This window comes from Anneissia japonica, unplaced genomic scaffold, assembly GCF_011630105.1.
Source record: "Anneissia japonica isolate Jap-2015-1 unplaced genomic scaffold, ASM1163010v1 scaffold4595_len58884_cov103, whole genome shotgun sequence".
Classification (NCBI taxonomy): domain Eukaryota; kingdom Metazoa; phylum Echinodermata; class Crinoidea; order Comatulida; family Comatulidae; genus Anneissia; species Anneissia japonica.
The window spans coordinates 7,014-24,955 of NW_022746747.1; the positions used below are offsets into that span (position 1 = coordinate 7,014).

Here is a 17,942-nt window from a genome sequence, read left to right on the forward strand (position 1 = left end):
GGCACTCTCAGACGGTGACAGACATGTGTTGGCTTGGTGTGAGCCTATTTTTATATTTTATTGTCTGACTGGGAGGGGGGGCTTGACCTGTCCGGTGGGGGACTTAAGGTCCTCTGTCCCCCCCGCTGGCGCCGCCACTGGTCACAAAATGTCTGAATGTCTAAAAGAATATATCCAAAATACATGTAAAGGCCTATTTTATGTACACATACCTGATGATACAATACAACCTATTGCAATCACAATTATAAGAACATGATAATTATAATGTCGTATATTTCTTAAAGATTGTTTCAGCAATCCTTGTGTAAATATGCAATCATGCAGTTCATTCACATTTCCAGCTGAGTACCGATGTGACTGTACAGGATACATAAAGGACACGTGTCCAAATACAAGTAAGAATTCACTGTTAGACGTTAATAAAACTGCATGTTGTGTTGGCTCACTTTATAATTCTATTTTTATTTCTATCATTTTTTATTTTGAAAGGCTTCATTATCATTAATTTTATCATTTCAGTATGTACTTCCAATAATCCGTGTCGTGCTGGCTACACCTGCTCACTCTTTCCCAATTCATTTCAATGTTTGTGTCCTGATGGTTTCTTAGGTGACAAGTGCGATATATATAGCGGTGAGAATTATTGTTAATATGATAATTTCCATGCAGCGTATATCAATTGTTTGGAAACGTGTTCTGGTTCAGCGGTGACGCCAGAAATTTGCCGACAGAGGGGTCTGAACCAAGAGTCCGACTAGAGCCTTGGGTTGACCTCGGAGAGAATGATGACCAATACAAAATTATTGTAATTTATTTCTTTCTTAATTATTATTATTATTATTATTATTATTATTATTATTATTATTATTATTATTATTATTATTATCATTATTATTGTTAGTATTATTGTTAGTATTATTATTATTATTATTATTGTTAGTATTATTATTATTAATATTGATATTATTATTATTATTATTATTATTATTATTGCATTCCACGTGTCCACAGTGCTAACAACATTGATTATAAGATATATACATATATTATGCCCAACAGTAGTACTCACAGCTATAATATTACTTTTTTTTATAATTTAGTTATTTATAGGCCAACTTTTAATTTTCTTAATTTCTTGCGCTATATAATTGTAAATTATTATTATTTATTAAGTAATAATTTGTATCATTTAGTAGACTACCTTTTTCTCCAATTGACAAACAAGTGTAGTTGTATCCCTTCAAAGAGACCCACAATTAGAATTTAGTTATTTATAGACTTACTTTTAAAGTAATAATTTGTCTCATTTAGTAGACTGACATTTCTATTTCCACGAATTGACAAACAAGTGTAAACTGTATTGTTATATGAACAATAATTTTGTTATCAAGTTAATATTACTGTAGTTTATTCTTTTCAAAATAGAGCCACAATTAGGATTTAATTTTATTGAAATATATCCTACTGGTTTACTATAGATAACGTATTATATTTATGACGGTCTGCATAATTATTGTTTGGCTATGTTATATTTTGTGTCTTATATATATTAAGATGTTATAGGATAATTTGCCTTAGTAGTCTAACATTTTCCTATTGGAATAGTTTGTACAAGTGTATTGTTATTGGAATAACACTTTTGACATGAATAATTAGGCCTATTGTATTGATAATATTTTACACTGTAGTTTCATATTGTTAGTTCATTATATGTAGTCGGTGGAAAGTAAACAGTATATTTATTATAAAAGATATCTCAATTTACCTTGAACTACTTTGATTTAGATACTTCTTAAGCAATAGTTTGTGTGTCCCTCTGAGTATTTTTTTTTTGCTGTACATTACAATTTACTGCTAGCCACAGCGAATGATTACGCCAATACATTGAATTCATTTAATGATTCAGATTCCATAATAAGTATAATAATGTTTGAATCACAGCTTGTTCCAGTATCCCGTGTCCTACAGGATCAACTTGCACCTGGTATACTAACCCAACAAGATACAGCTGTAGTTGTCCTAGTGGCTACTCAAACGATACCTGCACTAATGGAAATTGTGAGTATTTAAACAAAATCGATGACAAATGATTATTGATAGTAATAAACAAATAAAATCACAAAACACGTTTTGTATCTGTTCTTAGACTAGGGAACATAATTATAGAAAAATAAGACATTGCAGCTCAAAATCATATACAAGTAATACATCAAAAATCAATAAATATATAGCAAGTACATTCAATTATGAATGCACTAATCTTTGAAACCTCAGGCATGTACCGGTATTAGGAGTTAAACTCATGGCATAACGCGGATTTTTTTTTGTTATAGCTTGTATATTTTCTATTTTTATAGCTTGTATATTGAATCCATGTTTAAGCGGTCAAATTTGCACACTCCACACCAATCCGAATAGCTACACTTGTACCTGTCCCATTGGATACACAGGTGATGAGTGTAGCATCTATGACGGTACGAACACTTACATCTATTCTTAAACATTCAATTTACGGTCGGTCAATCAATCAATCGATCAATCAATCAATCAGTCAGTCAGTCAGTCAGTCAGTCAGTCAGTCAGTCAGTCAGTTAATCAATCAATTATTTTATCAATCAAACATTTATATAGGGCCAATAACCGAGGCAGAATGCAATGGCATTACTCAAAGTGCACAAGCGGCTGTAGAAATTATTATGGTATGGACACATTAAATACTTAAGAAAACTTGGAATAACTTTTTGTTTCTGAAAAGGAGATCAATGTCATTTATATCTTATGCAATGATACATAAGTACTATCGTGTCCTAAAGGTTACAATAATGTAAGATATTTGTAGGTATACCGATATAGGCCTACATACCTGGCTACACAAATTTCAACTTTACCATTTTTAACGAAATGAACAATTCAATTAATTTAAATACAAAATATAAAAATTAGTAATCTATACCTTGAATATTTTTGAAAATTTATTGCTATTTACTGATTTGATATCCTGATCGAAATGAAACATTTGCAATTACAGGATGCATGAGTAACCCGTGCTCTAGAGGACACATTTGTACATCCTATACAAACCTAGATAGATACATCTGTACATGTCCTACTGGATACTCAGGCGATACCTGCAACGCTTATAACGGTATAAATAGGCCTATATAACTTGTATTTCCATAATTGTTAGAATTATAACTTAGAAAGCAGCAACTTATGCGTATAATTGTATGGTAGGTCTACTTATCAATGCGCATGATTGAATGACAGATGAACTTTTTTTTTTTTAAGCAAGATTAGTAATCCTTGTCCTCAGGATACATCTGTACACCGTTTACCACGATTACGTCTGTAGCTGGCCTGTTGGCTACTCAGGTAGTAGCTGTAGCAAATTCTGCTGAATATATTTCTATGTTTTGAATAATAATAATGTTATGCAATGATAATATTGACCTTGTCCTGTACAATGTTGTTGACAATAGGGTTGGTGCCTATTTCTAATGAAGGTTAAGTTTTGGGCTACAGGATGAAGTGTATGGCGCTAGCTTAAAGAATAAGGTATATGAGAAAATTGGCTATGACTATGGCTGAGATGGACGTTGATCCCTTTCCCTGTAATCGTGCCACCCCTTGTTAGAGAATTTCTGGGGCCACCACTTTTTAACTACTTATGTGGACTTTTTTTCACGTTTAAACGTGTCACCAAAAACTTGACAACATTGCGTGGAACTTTGCGCTTAAATGCTCCACGCTGTTTTTACAGTGTAAGAACGTTTATTTACTTCTATCATATTTCACTGATGAATTTTAAACAATAATTTTTAAATGAATTGTTGAAGTAGAATAAATAAGTTGTATCTTCAGGTTGCATGGTCAAACCGTGTTCTTCAGGACACATCTGTACATAGTACACCAACCCAGATAGATATACCTGTACATGTCCTACTGAATACACGGGTGACGACTGTTAGTATCTATGAAGATATGGGAAATTTACATAATTGTTTAATATATTAATGATAATAATACATTTTAAAATATTTACTAAAATCTGAATTTTCTTTCAGATTTATGAATCATTTTGGTTAATTCCTTTACAGACAAACTCATCTTTTTAAAATTTTTTACTAGCTTTTTTTTAGGGCTAATCACGAACATTTATGTGTAGGTTAAAATCGTTAAACAACAGAAATGCAAAATTTGATACAAATGTTACTACGAAGTTGAGGAAAATTTCTGGAAACAAAACACCGCTTTTTTGGGGAGGGATGGGGTGGCAAATTTGACATTTTAGTAGCAACAATTAGCTAAAAAATTCAAACCAACCTGGAGAAATGTCAACCTAGATTCAAAACCATGTCTAATTTAGAGAAAATTAAAAACTTACTGTTACGTGGTCCAGGTGGGTGACCACCGGGTGTCAACTTCTCCCATTTTTTTCTTCTTTCTTTCTTTCTTTTGTTTCTTGTTTCTTTTTTTTCCCGAGCTAATCCGCCCCTGGGTATGGAACAAGAAATCAAAAGTTTTTGTTTCGGAGTGCGTGCTCCCCCTTTCCTCCTTTATTTTCTTTTCTTCTCCTTTTTTTCAGCGTTGACCCGTTAATTTTGCCTATCAGAAATTAACAGGTTATAAATTGTTTCTCCTTGTATTCGTCATCTAATTATCAAAATAAGTATTTTGTAATTCTGGAATGCATGAGAAAGCCTTGTTCTGCAGGTTGCATATGTACATCATATACCAACCCAGATACATATACATGTACCTGTCCTACTGGCAACGCAGGAAACAGTTGCAAAATTATAACGGCATGTATCACATTCGATACTGATAATTTACTTCATCAACTCAGCATTTATCGATCATCTTGTATATTTTGAACTTTTTTGAACTATATATATACTGTCTCTTATACACATCTAGTGATATACTGGTTATGCGTCTGTTAATAGATGCGGGAATTTGTTTCAGGATAGTTGGGAGATGGTTGGATTTGCTGTTGACGTAGAGTAGTTGGTTGTTTGGTTTGCTGTTAAGCTTGGAGGACCCATTTTTTAGGCTGAGTGTGACATCAAGGAACTGATTTGCATTTTTTCACCTGCCTTAGCATTCATATACTCACACCCTCCTTGTATTCGCTCACTCCTGAAGATTGCATTAGCATGAAATATTCTGTAGAGTGATTATACCAGTAAATTTTAATTTTGTATATATGCATGTTTGTTTTTCTTTCAAGTTAATGTATGTGATTATAACAATAATTGTGACGAAGACGGCGTTTGTCTTTATAACGGAAAGAAAGAAAGTTGCTACTACATCAACCATACCAACAACAATAAAAGTACAACAGATATATCAGGTATAAATTATATTTATTTGCTAGATTTGTTTTGTGTCAAAAAGTTATGTAACTTTTAATATTTCTATAGACAAGTAAATTATCGATATTATTCTTTGCTTACTTTGCTCAATTTGGTATTGTAAATATGCCATATTCCTATTTTTATGCAAGATATAGTCAATCTCTAACAACACTCCAATTAAGTTAATTGTTTTTCATTTCTATCCCTACCGTCTTAGTTGTTCTCGTTGTTGTGCTAGTGGTAAGCACTGTCATCAATATTGTTGGAATCGCTTACTTTTTATATAAAAGTTTACTACACGCGTGCTATGGACATTGTGATAGAGTAATAATTTTTTTTAATTGTAATTATCAAAAGTAAGGCGGTGGTAACAGGGGTGAGAGCAGCTAGCTCAGTCGGCTAAACTGGTGGTAGCCACTGTGTGTTTCTCTAAAACGAGGAGGTATCTGGGTCCCCGGTTCAATTTCCATCGCTGGTCTTGTTTCAGCTGGAGGGTTGAAATGCAAGTTTCAGAAGCGCACCGTCTTTCGGATAAGGCGTTTAAGCCGTAGGTCCCGTGTACAAAATGGTCCATGTGCACGTTAAAGAACGCAGTACACTCTCTGGAAAAGAGTAGGGGATTGTCTCCCGGTGTACTGCCTAATAACTAGAAACAAGTTTCAGAACTTCCGTGGTCATGAAGAAATCCAATCCAATCAAAAATTAAAATAATATTAATTAGGCCTAATTATAACAGTACCAACTCACATGATCGATTTACTTTATATTGTATAGATATAATCAAACGACGAATACCAAAAGAAGCGATTCAATAAACATGGAAATTAAGAAAGACGGTCGAGAATATTACGAAGTTATTGTAAATACAATTGACACAGGAAGTGGAGCAGATTTACAAAATCAAAATCTAGCCCTAAGCCCTAACTACCCAATCGCTACGTCTAAAAAATAAAGTAACAAAAGCTCAAACCGAGGGAGATTCGTCTTACGAAGTACCACATACCTACATGTCAATAGATGCTGCACACCGACTTACAAAAGTAAATAATTTATCGAAAACAACTGTATGGTACGGTAATAACTACTTTCGGTATTATTTGAGTATAAAATAATCGGTACCCCTTTATGCATAATATGCGAATCATTATAGGCCTTTACTTGCCTCCTCATCGGAGAAAGAAATTAAACGCCGTTAATTCTATATTACCGGTATTGAATTTTAAGATTTTTTAATTCAATTATAATTACGATTAGATTATATATTTCTGTAAATATCTATCATTATACACTACTTTATAAACGCTCATTGTGTTTGGAATGGAATTGTGTTTATAAAACAGTGTGTGTTTCATCATCACACAATAATTTTATACATTATAAACTTAATTTCTAAAAATCTTAATTTAATAATAAGTAGCCTAAAGCAATTTTAACTTTAATTATAACTTTACAAAACATATGATGTAATTTATGATTGTAGTATTAAATTTGATGCAATAAAGAAAAGTTATTTATATATTGTAGATTCTTGTTGAGGCATTTCATTATTTGATATATTATTTTTTAAAGTGACTACTTATTTGTTGATTATTTCGGAAATGATAACGATAATATTGATGATAATGATGATGATGATGATGATGATGATGATGGTGATAAAATAGGCCTAATATTAATAATAATAATAATAGGCCCTAATAATAATAAAAATAATGATAATAATAATAATAATAATAATAATAATATAAATAGTAATAGTAATAGAAGAAGTAGTAGTAGTAATAATAATAATTTTAAAAAAATAATATTAATAATAATAATAATAATAATAATAGTAGTAATAATAGCAGCAGCAGCAGTTGTTATAATAATGATAATAATAATAATAATAATAATAAAGTGACTGCTTATTTGTTGATTATTTCGAAAATGATAACGATAATATTGATGATGATGATGATGATGAGGATAAAATAGGCCTAATATTAATAATAATAATAATAATAATAATAATAATAATAATAATAATAGTAATAGCAATTGTAATAGAAGTAGTAATAGTAGTAGTAGTAGTAGTAGTAGTAATAATGACAATAATAATAATATTAATAATGACAATAATAATAATAAATAGTAGTTGTAATAGAACTAGTAGTAGTAGTAATAATAATAAATAATAATAATAATAATAATAATAATAATAATAATATTATTATTATTATTATTAACAACAATAATAATAATAACAATAATAATAATAATAATAATAATAATAATAATAATAATAATAATACAAAAAAATATAGTGTACCTCCTATTATCTGAGTTTCAGTAGCATTTACAAATATGATTTTAGAAAAAAAAAACTCAACCGAAATATAGTGAATCATTAAAGGAGTTCGTAGAATAGTGTACTTCAAACAATAACGCTATAAATAGGCCTACAAAAATTAGATATTTCCTTTGATTTTAGAAGCACGCTGGAAAACAAAACAATTATGATAAATCATCAAAATATCGAAGCTGTAAATGGAGTTCATTAAATATTAAAGAAAGTATCTTACTCATTACGAAAAAGAACAAAACAAAACTAACATATAAATACAATAATATTGGGTATTTTACTTGTGCGAAACAAAAATAAAAAAACAAAAACTGATAACATTAGTGAAAGATGGGCTTACAACGATGTCCATTTTAATGATCAAGAAAACAATTCTGGCTTGATGTTACATAAAGTAAACATTTAAATAAAACATTGTTGTTCTTAGTCTATTGTAGTTGCAGTGATATGACGATTTTGACTACTTAGAAAGTACCCCGTCGCCTGTCGCAATGTTAAATGACAATTAACACTGCGACATTAATATTAACAATTATTCACTTGGTTAATATATACATCTTGGTTAATCTGAAATAATGTTTAGTGATATAAGATGATATTATGGTTTATTATCCTTTAATCATCAGGTCTCACAATATACATCAGTCCTCGGTAAGAAATGCAGGATCACTCTTCAGCATTATGAACAGCCAAAACAATGTTGAAAAATAAATAAAGTGAGAATATGCATTGAAGAGTGCAAATAACTATTGTTAGGGAAACTGTTCAGTTTGTGCCGTAGCTTTACATCCCAGTTTACTGAGCCCTCTTGATTTCGAGTGACATTATACCAGAAGATTGCTTGAAGCTGTGATGCAGATCAACGATTAAATACAAAACACCAACCAGTTGACAAAGACGTAATACAAATATAATGTATAAACTTGTTCTACAAGGAAGTAAATTACCAAAATTTATTTATTTTGCCATAAGCAATGAAAATATAGGCATATAGGCATATATGTGAAAATTGTGTTAAATGGCGAATGTTTCCGGTGAAGCGTTGGAGGATGTGGCAATTTATTAATATTACACGAGTTGTTCTATTAATTTACAGCATTAGACCCGCATACTGTCAAGGTATACTTGCTTTGATTTTACTACTTAATTATTTTTGTTTATATTCACTATTATGTTTACTCTAAACACGTAGGCCCCTACTTATATAGAGTTTGGTCTATCTGTGTTCATGTGAGCGCCCAATAATGTTTTATTTCGACAAACATTGATACTTTGATTCACAAATGTACTTTTAATTGCCAAATTTGCGCACAGTGCTCTTATTTTTTGTTTAAACAGCAGAAAAGTTAAGTTCGTTCTCTTTTCATATTTTTGTTTGTCTTGTACTGTTGTGACGAATTATAATTTCGTATTACATGTATTTCCGTGTCACTCATATGGTATGGCTGACCAGATTTATGTGTGACGTTAATAAATAATAAAGTAAATAGTAAAGTAAAGTATTTTCTGACAGGTCTATTTAATAAGATGCATTTACACCTAACCAGAAAAAATGATATGACAGAATGTGATTTTAATTTTCTTACAAATAGGCTGTGATCCAAATCCATGTCCAGGTGGCAGCATATGCAGTGCGAGCGGCAACACTCAAACGTGTAAATGTGTTGATACTTTTTACTCCAATGATATGAAATGCCAGCACTATTTTCGTAAGAGAAATATCAATATATTAATAATTTTCTCCCCATCAACGCCCAACATGCAAACAAATGATAGTAAAATCAACCCGTATAATGTGAATAAGATATGAGTACAGTACAGTAATCTGTAACATTATTCAACATTTCAGTAGTTAAGCAAAGTTTACAAAGTTGATATTGTCTTATTTCCAAATGAGGTTTTGTCTACTGACTTTATTCGGGATTTAACTTAATTATGATCTCATCTAGTCATATAAACTATTGTAATCATCGCATAAACAAATACTTATAGTATCCTATATTTCTTTAAGCTTGTACGCACAATCCATGTTCAAATCCAACATCTTGCAATGCATACTCGCAACCAACTGCGTACGATTGTGACTGTACAGGATTCACGGGGAACACGTGTCAAGAAAATGCAAGTACGAATTCCTGTTACATTGAAATGTAATTAAATTGCATTGTGCCTCATTGTATTTATCCACTGATTGATATATTTTGTTTTTATCATTATTGATTTGAAAGATTTAATTATCATTCATTTTATCAATTGTAGTATGTACTTCAGATAATCCTTGTCGCACTGGCTACAGCTGCACACAGACACCTGGCGTCCCTAATACATTTAAATGTTCGTGTCCTGCTGGTTACTTTGGCGAAAATTGTGATGTATATAACGGTGAGAATTATTGACGTTGTGAACATTATTCTGAGGTAGCTGTGCTCTTTAATTTTTTAGAATGAATACTCTTTGTGATGATGTGAAATAAGCTATAGTTAATTTTTAGTTATACCCATTTTGAGTACCTTTCTTCTAGGATTCAGATAACTTTTAAGAAGATTATTTATTTAAAACTTACATTTCAGTGCTACACTATTGCTATGATTTGTAAGCATAAACATTCAGAAGTGTTGTAGTCATAATCAAGGATGGTTTCCTTGCAGCAGAAAAAAAAACCCAAAATTATCTTTTTAGCATTGTATTGGACATTATTAACAAAATACGCGCCGTGCTCTGAATACCGGATTTTTATTCATAAGTTAAAATTCTGTAAAGTGATCTTGTTTACCCTTGATTTTGGTAACCCTTTTTTCAATCATTCTTCCTAGTGCATTCTTCTTTTAATACAATGCCTGCGATTCATAAGCGTCTTTCATTGAGGAAACTAACTTTTTTTAACCATTCTAAAAGTTAAAATGTATCATATTAAAAGGATTTGATGTGACATTTTCGCATAATTGATTGACCGAAAGCATAAACTGGATGTATTGCATTGTAAATTTCTTTTATATTTTTATTGATTGATTGTGCAATTGAAAAACTAAGATTGATCACATTATTGATGGATAGATTTGAGCACTTTTATTATCATTTATCTATTTTGTTTATATTGTTTAGGTTTATTCTATCGAAATACTTATATGGTTTTGAATGTTTTTATATATTAAATTAGATATGGAGTAACTCTCTATTCCCAACATTTTAAATAGTTATTCCATGTATAATATAAACTAAAATATTTGGATTTTGATTTGTAACTTGTTCTATTGACCCATGTTATCAAAAATGAACTTGCAATGGTATACCAACCTAAATTTACGTTCTGTATATTCAACCGTTATGTATTATGGGGACAATAAAAAACGAAAATAATAACATTTAATCAGATTGATTTAAAGGATGACAATGTATATATGTTCGTAGGCCTATAACCACACATTGTATATTACAGCATGCTACGCTACCCCCTGTCCTGCTGGATCAACTTGCACATGGTATACCAACCCAACTAGATACACCTGTGACACCAATAACGGTAATAATAATCGTCAATTCTAGAGAGTTTTTGCAAGCTAACGAAAACGATAACGAATATGGATAAGTCTTTAATTTTTTAGACAACCGTCCCCCTACTATTATCAGAATAGAAAAAATACATCCTAATACAATCACAACGGATTTTAAGCTTACAATTTCGGCTAGGCCTAACTGTTGTGAATGTAACGTATGTAAATGTAATTTAAAAATATTTGAATGAAAAATAAAATCAATATCACTTTAATATCGAAATGCATTTGTCTCATGCAGGCATATCTGTCTGACCGACTGGCTACTTAGACAGCAACTGGTGCACATACAATATAATAATAATAATAATAATAATAATAATAATAATAATAATAATAATAATAATAATAATAAAAATAATAATAATAATAATAATAATAATAATAATAATAATAATAATAATAATAATAATATGCAGAAATTTATAATGCGCCCATTCAAAAAAACATTATCAAAGGCGCAGTGAACAATTAACCCAATTAAAGCGATTTTGTAAACAAAAACGTTTTCAAATTAGTTTTAAATGAGTTTAAATAAAGAGGTAATAGATTCCAAAGATAAGGTGTCTGAACAGAAAAGAGTGTTGTCCATATGTTTTTAGCTTTCTCCTTTTTGAAGGGGCTTGAAGAAGAAATTTATCGGAAGAACGAAGTGCACGAGTTGGAGAGTATGGCGTAAGAAAATGTAGCAAATATAATGGTTGTTTAAAAAAGAGTGATTTAAAAACAAGCAAAAAGAATCTTGAATGTTATCCGTTGTTGTTTAATGCTAAGCCAATGAAGGTCTTTAAGAATGGAAGTAATGTGTTGTTTACACCCCATTATTCTACTTTCATCATATTCATATATGTAGAACTGCTGACTGTTCTTGTAAAATGCAATATGCGAGGGTTATATAATCCTAATCTGGCTTATGCCGTCCTGTGTATTATATATACACAACCATATTACAACAGTTTAATTACTATACTGGAACAGCCTCAAACGCCGGGAACCAGCGTAGATTTTTAAACCAATTTCTAAATACGCCATTTTGAAATTCATCCGAATTATGACTGTAAACACACGCATTTACGGGATTTTTGGATTCAAAATAGTACGTATACAGGTATGTATATCATGTCTTCCTCTAAAATTTTAGACTTATATTAACTCTAATGCTTTAAAAAACATTAATGTTCAGTCTACCTAGGCATAGACCAAGGCCCTCGGCATAACCTAGTTTAAGCCTAGATGACAACTTTCGGCTCGATCATGTGTGGGAAAAAGCCGGGCCTCTGGCTTAGGGGTGAAGGGCCTAGGTATTTAGAATTGCCAAGAGGCTCCCTTTGAGTTTCCTAGTGGGTCCCCCTAATAGTACCTCCCTGGTGTTCTATTACCTCAGTGCAGGCCTATTTAAATTCACTATTTCTACTACCAGCCTCCTATATTAGGCTTAAGGCCTACTAGTACTATAGAGCCATGTAGACATTCAACCTAACCACGCCTAGGCTAGGCTCCCTCCCTCCCCACTCCCTCCCTTCCTAGTCCAAGACTGGCTTAAATACTACATTATTTATTAGATTTACTGCTCAGTGCAGCTAACTGGTTATTGGTAACTAGCCTTGGCAAAAGAAAAAAAAGAACGGTCCAGGGAGGTAATTTTACAGATTGACCACATAAGACCCACCATGGTGACTGTGAAAATATTGATAATTTATTAATAAATTTTAATCATACAGGTAATTGAATGTGTCATCTGCTCTGATATTTTTAATTACTTCTTCTAGGCCTATAACATTTTTAATAGTATTTAGATATTTGCATTGATAATAATAATAATAATAATAATAATAATATTTTTTAAAAAAACCCCTGTAAATCAGATATTGATCATTTTAGGGATGTTGCTTGTTTGCTTGCCCACTGGTGGGAACCTGCCTGGTCCCCACCTAAAGTTTACAAAATTAAAAAAATGGAGAAAAAAAGGAAAATTATACAAGGATACAATAGTGATAATAATAATATTAGTAATAATAAAAGTATTATTATTAATATTATTATTATTATTATTATTATTATAATAATAATAATAATAATAATAATAATAATAAAAATATTTTATCCATTCGTCCATTCATTTACACACTCATTCTCTCACTCATTCTCTCACTCATTTACACTCACTCATTTTTTCACTCATTCATTCATTATTTCATTCATTCATTTATTCACCCATTCATTCAATCAATCACTAATTCATTCATCCATTCATTTATTCATTCATTCATTCATTCATTCATTCATTCACTCTCACTCCCTCACTCACTCACTCAATCACTTATTCATTCATCCATTCATTTATTCATGCATTCATTCATTTATTTATTTATTCACTCACTCATTAATTAATTAATTCATTCATTCATTCATTCATTCTTTTTTTTCATTCATTCATTCATTTTCATTTATTCATTTGATTTTATTTATTCATTCATTTTCATTTATTCATTTGATTTTATTTATTCATTAATTCATTCATTTTCAATAATTCATATTTATTCATTCATATTTTCATTCATTTATTTTCATTCATTTTATTAATTATGGTTATAAAACGCATGTGTATCTTTTGATTGGAACTAAAAATAATAATTTTTTTAGTAAAGTGGCAGATTTAAAGGGGGCCCAGCTGGCCTGGTCCCCACCTAAAGTTTTCAAAATAAAAAATAAAAAAATGGAGAAAAAAGAAAAATTATACAAGGATAAAAGGATATAATAATAATAATAATAATAATAATAATAATAATAATAATAATAACAACAGTAACATTCCATCCATTCATCCATCCATTTACTCACTCATTCTCTCACTCATTTACTCTCACTAATTTTTTCATTTATTCATTCATTATTTAATTAATTCATTTATTTACCCACTCACTCATTCGCATATTTATTCATCTATTCATTTATTAATGCATCCATTCATTCATTCATTGTCATTTATTCATTCGATTTTATTTTTTCATTCATTTTTAATCATTTATTTATTCATTCATATTTTCATTCATTCATTTTCATTTATTTTGTTCATAGATTACTCTATGCATTAACTATGGTTGTAAAACACATGTGTGTTTTTTTATTAAAACTAAAATTTTTTATTTTTTGGAACAGTGGTGGATTTAAGAGCGAGACCAGCTGGCCTGGTCTCAACCTAAAGTTTTCAAAATAACAAAAAAATAGGGAAAAAAAGGAAAATTATACAAGGATACAAGGATACAATATTGATAATAATAATAATTATATTAGTAATAATAAAACTATTATAATAAAACTATTAATAATAATAATAAAATATATTTAAATATATTTTGAGAGTGTTGAGAGTGCCATTTCCAATCATCTAGAGGTGCAATAATCATAAATTTTCTCGCCTCAGCCAAAACCGTGGTGGGGCTGATGTGTACAGACCAACAACCAGTGGATTGGTCCCTCCCTGGGCCCCTCTATTTCAAATTTCTGGATCCGCTACTGAGTGGGTATATAAGTTGTGCCTAGGCATGGCACTGCTAAGGTAGCATCTGATCTAACAAAGATTATTGATACTATATATTAATTGAAAATAAAAATCACCTCCCAACATAAGTATTTAATTTTAAAGAGGTGATGCTAAACAATTATTTTTTTATTTGGCCTAATTTAAATTAGTATTATTTTTTAAGGTTTTTTTTCTCCAATATTTCAACATAGATGGTATATATATTATTATGCAGTAACCTCAATTGGACTTATGATTGTATTGCGCACCCAGGCCTACCTCTCTACCAGCAATTTTCTACACAAATATGAGTTAGATTACTTCTCAGTTTAATCCTGCAAATTAAATACTGATCACGCCAATTTCATCCTCAACGTCCAGTATTCATACAGTACTTTGTTTTAAAGTAATTCACATTTTGCCAATTCATTTAAATTCAAATTCAATTCAAAAATACTTTATTTTCTAAAGGGATATTCATTTGGCCATGGTATAATATATCAAACAATGTACAATGAATAAAATATGTGTTTTTCACTAAATTAGGACTACCGTATCTCTGACAAATTGCACTTATCTAGAAAAATAACCTGAAGTCAATGATAGAATAGCTAGTGCGTCCTAAAAACACACATGTCTGACCACACATTAATAAGATACCCAATGAAATTACAAATAGATTTGTTATAATAATCTTATTATTAGGACTCACATTATCATTAAAATGTGTTTTATTGAAATGTTTTAGACAATTTATTAGGTTAATATGTAATATGATGGTCTCATTGCTGCTCATGTCAATCCTTTACTTATTAAATGTGTATTTACATCTCAGAAAAACATAGTTTTTCATTATTTGCCTAAGTCCTATAAATGTTACGGCTTATAATTTAACTTAAATTTAATTATTGTTGATCTCATTTTGTCTATCCCTCAGATGAATTTTGTTTATGGTTCTAGCTATATGAACTATGCAGGGATATTAATGTGGCCAATATTTTGTTGATGACTTTGGGCTTAGGGGAAGTTTTATAGGGGTCTAATACTTTCATTAGTCTTGTGAAAGAATGCAATAATTGAAATGTGACTAAATCTCACTTCTTTCTCTACAGAAAATATTGTATGCAAGCAGTTAAACTGGGAGCAAGTTTATGCTTAACAGAACATGCATAAGGTAGGTTCACTGTTTACAGTATATAAATGGTTGAATATCAGAATAATTATGTATTATGCCCACTGTACAGTTATTTTAATCACTATATTAAGTTTGTGAATACACATAAAAGAGAATTGTGTAGCCTATTTACAGTCTATATAATAGTAAAAATTATAAGTAATCCAAAAAACCAAATAATAATTCATACATCTCAGGACTTTAACTGCTCCATCTAGAAACCTACAGTATTTTAGTTGAAGAATATCATTTCCCCTTGTCATACAATACACATAGGACCATGATTAATGCACAAACTCCCCCACTTCCAAGAAGTATTTGTAGTGCAACTTATTACTAAATAGAGCCATATAAACAATGATTCTCATGGGTGATTGTATGCATTTTTTACAGCAGCTAACAAATCACCAAATTGGTCTAAGTTTTGCCTATCATTAATACAAAAGTTTAAAATGGTTAAGTTTTTGAGGGAAAAGATTATCTTTAATTTGCAGTGGCAATGTTTCTCCGCAAGAAAGTCACTCACATTTTGTTAAAATGTATATAAAGCTGTAATACTTTTTTCTTTCTTTTAGCCTATAGTTTTGAATCCAAGATTTACCCTGTCAGATGGATTTAATGTTTGACCTCAGCGGTAGACTGTTTAATTTAACTTCTAAGCAAAGAGAATCAATATACATTTCAAAAACAGGCTGTGAAGAGAAGTCTAAAAATTACTCTAGAAATCTGTTCTGTTGGCCACCACAAACAATTAACTAATGATTATGTATGCAATTCATTATATACAATGTCCAGCCAGGAAAATCTAAGCAATGTTATATTGGTGATCACGGATTACTAATTTGTAAAAAAAAAAGATTATAGGTCTAGTAAAAGGGATATGTGTCATTCACTGAATATACAAAGTATTTTAGATTCATATTCCTTGAGGAAAAAATAAGATTTTAATATTGGATGTAGTTACAACTTGTTATTTTAGAAATTTTAAAAATTCAGAATTATAATTTTTTTTTGTGAATTATGATATATATTAGAGGCATTGGCTCTTGAAAGAATAGTAAAAATTTGCTTGTAAGCTGCCAATTTTTTGCTATTGAATTTTATGTATAATATTGCATTGTACTTTTGGACAAAAAAGTATTATAAATATTTAATCCTACATGCCATTGTTTATTTAAAACATCATTCTCCATGTTCATTAAATATAAGAAATTATGGTTTTCTTCAATGGAATAATCATCTCTTATCATCATCATTAAGGTTATTTCAACAACTTTTCTGCCTCTCAGTATGTACCATTGACTAATTTCTGTAATATGTTTAAAATTAAATCCTCAATGTTTTATGCTTAATTTAAGAAACCATTGAGGGGAAAAAGGTGTTTGAACTATATGAAAACTATTACTTCAATTAATATTGTTGGGTCCAATTCCTTTGGTTATAATTTCTATTGTAATAAAATATTGTATATTTAATTAAAACCTGTTGTCTATAGTGAAATTATTTTTATTCCACGATCGACTGTATACATAGAAATTATGTGTAAGGGCTTCAAATATATTTTATAAACCTTCTTTATAATATTTTTACTTTCATCTTTTGACATTCATGTGTATATATATGTTACTATGCACATATATGATTATGACTATAAAGTTAATTATTAAATTTCATCAAATAATTTTGGGTAAAATTCCTTTAGTTATAATTTTTACTGTAAGAAAATTATATTATATTTAACTAAAAACTAATGAATATAGTGAACTTATTTTTATTCCACGTTCGACTCTATTCATAGAAATTATGTGTGTAAAGGTTTCAAATATATTTGTAGAACTCTTCTTTATAACATTCTTACTTTAATTATTTGACATTCATCTGTATGATACTATGAAAATATAATTGTGACTTTAAAGTTAATAAATTTGAATCAAAGGTCTAGATAAATTCATTGTTTGTCATTTTATAATTATAGTTAAAGTATATATAT

At 29.9% G+C, this 17,942-nt stretch overlaps 1 protein-coding gene across 1 annotated transcript in view; it reads left to right on the forward strand.

Moving 5' to 3' along the window:
• The first annotated feature begins 11,134 nt into the window (after positions 1–11,134).
• Positions 11,135–17,942, forward strand: part of LOC117120278 (fibropellin-3-like) — a 24,613-nt gene continuing 17,805 nt past the window's right edge. The window contains exon 1 of the mRNA XM_033265287.1: positions 11,135–11,224. The gene's annotated coding sequence lies outside the window, so the exon portion shown is untranslated. The remainder of the gene's footprint in view (positions 11,225–17,942) is intronic.